We start from the raw sequence: 2396 nt of genomic DNA, 5'->3' as shown, positions 1-2396 counted from the left end.
TTAATTTATTTTTCTATTAAAAAATAATAATAAACGTATAATTATTTTGAAGAAGTGGGTTAGTGGAAGAGTATTCCTATTTTGTAGGCAATATTTTAGTGCAAGTTAGACATGTATTTTTACCGAACTATCCTTTAGTTTTGTCTCTACTTAAACCTAGGGGTGTAAGAGTATTTTAGAACAAAAAAATCCGGTCCAAACAGGAGCAGCCGCTTAAATAGTTGTATAGAAAAGGTGGGCTTAGACATCGTAGTTATGCCAAGTGGTTTATATATATTAGCCTCGTCACTTGTGTTGAGGCTTTTTTTTTTAATGGTCCTATTTTGTAGGAAAAAATTGTATTTTTTTTATTTCATATATATAGTTTTTATTTTGAAAATCTAATTTATAAGTGGATAAAGTAATTTAAAAATTTACAGGAAAGTTGTCCTATTTTTTAGGCAATATTTTAGTGGAAGTTAGGGTTACATTTTTACCAAATTATCATTTAGTTTTATCTCTACTTAAACACTTAAACATAGGGGTAGAATGACATTTTTGAACTAAAAAATAAAAAATGAGGATTCTAAATAGAGGAAGCCCTTTAAATAATAGTATAGATAGTTTTTTTTTTACTACACGTAAAATGAAAACAACAAAAATCCATCTTATCTATGCTACTATTTAAGGAGTTTCTCATATTTGGACCGGATTTTTTGTGTGTTCCAAAATACCCCTACAGCTTACGTTTAAATAAAGGCAAAACTTGAGGATAACAAAGTAAAAATATATCTTTAACTCTCACCTAAAACATTTCCTACAAAATAGGATCACTCTCTCACTAAACTACTACTACTTTAAAGCAATTATACGTTTTTTTTTCCTTTAAAAAAAAGTTATCTTCAAATCATTTTTTTTTAAACATCCTCAAGTTTATACCAAAAAAAAAAAAAATAGATAACTAATCTTTTTACATGCGCGAAGACTTTTTTTTTTTTTTTTTGGATTAGTATTATAATTTTTCACTTATTTTAATTTGAAATTTACACTTATTTTTTCACAAATATTGTAGATTTAGAACCACACTATGGCCAAAAAATAAGGTTAGCTCTAAAAAATGAACACAAAATATTAAATAACATTGAAATATGTTTTTTTTTTTTTGGGGATATGATATGCGGCAGTTTTTTTTTTAATAGGAAACCGTGAGTGAGATTTTTTTAAAGAAGGTGGGGTAGTTTTATTTTTTAATCTTTTACCAAACTTAGGATAGGTGTTTTTTAATAGAAAACAGTAGGGTGGTTTTTTTTAGAAAGTGGGATGGTTTTTTTTAAGGAGAAAGTGGGGATTGTGGATAGTATTTAATTTTTCACATTTTTTTTTGTTAGTAGTCCTATTTTGTAGATTATATATATATATATATATATATATATATATATATATATATATATATAATTTTTATTTTGAACATCTAATTTATAAGTGGATAAAGAAATTTAAAAATCAATAGAAGAGTGGTCCTATTTTTTAGGCAATGTTTTAGTAAGAGTTAAAGTTGCATTTTTATAGGATTGTTCTTTAATTTTGTCTCTACTTAAACATAAAGAGGTAGGAGCATTTTTGAACTAAAAAATGAGGAATCCAAATAGGGGAAGCCCCTTAAATAGTAGTATAGATAATTACAATTTATTTAAACTATTTCTTAACTTCTTTTTAAAAATTAAAAATAGAAAACCTAATGAAAAAAAACCCCCCACATTTCTATAAAAAAAAAAGTTATTTATTTCATTTTTTTTAAACCCATATCTAACTTCCCCTAAGTGGGTTATTTATTTATTTTTTTCACTCTTTTTTTCGTTATCTCTCTCTCTCTCTCTCTCTCAAACTAAAAAATGAGGAATCCAAACAGAGGAAACCCCTTAAATAATAGTATAGAAGTAGTATAGATAATTACAATTTATTTAAACTATTTTCTTAACTTCTTTTTTAAAAATTAAAAATAGAAAACCTAATGAAAAAGAAACCCCCACATTTCTATCAAAAAAAAGTTATCTATTTCATTTTTTTTAAACCCATGTCTAACTTCCCCTTAGTGGATTATTTATTCATTTTTTTCACTCTTTTTTTCATTATCTCTCTCTCTTTTTTTCCTCTTTTGGATTCACGTTTCCCTTACTCATACTCCCTTCACTTTTTTTTTTTCAAATCAATTCTTCTTTATTTATTAATTTTTATAACAATTATTATTTTTAATTATAAAAGTTCTTCTTTATTTTTCATACAATAAAACTATTATTATAACATTTTCATCCATATCCCTTAAATTTAGACACTACTACTCTCCTGTTGGTTTTCAAATTGTTAACCGTATCACCACAATTTGGTTGGATCATTTTTCTAAATGAAAACTCCCACGT

Source organism: Castanea sativa, chromosome 10 (genome assembly GCF_040712315.1).
Source record: "Castanea sativa cultivar Marrone di Chiusa Pesio chromosome 10, ASM4071231v1".
NCBI lineage: Eukaryota > Viridiplantae > Streptophyta > Magnoliopsida > Fagales > Fagaceae > Castanea > Castanea sativa.
The sequence above is the reverse complement of the archived record's forward strand: the minus strand, read 5'-3'. Positions refer to the sequence as shown.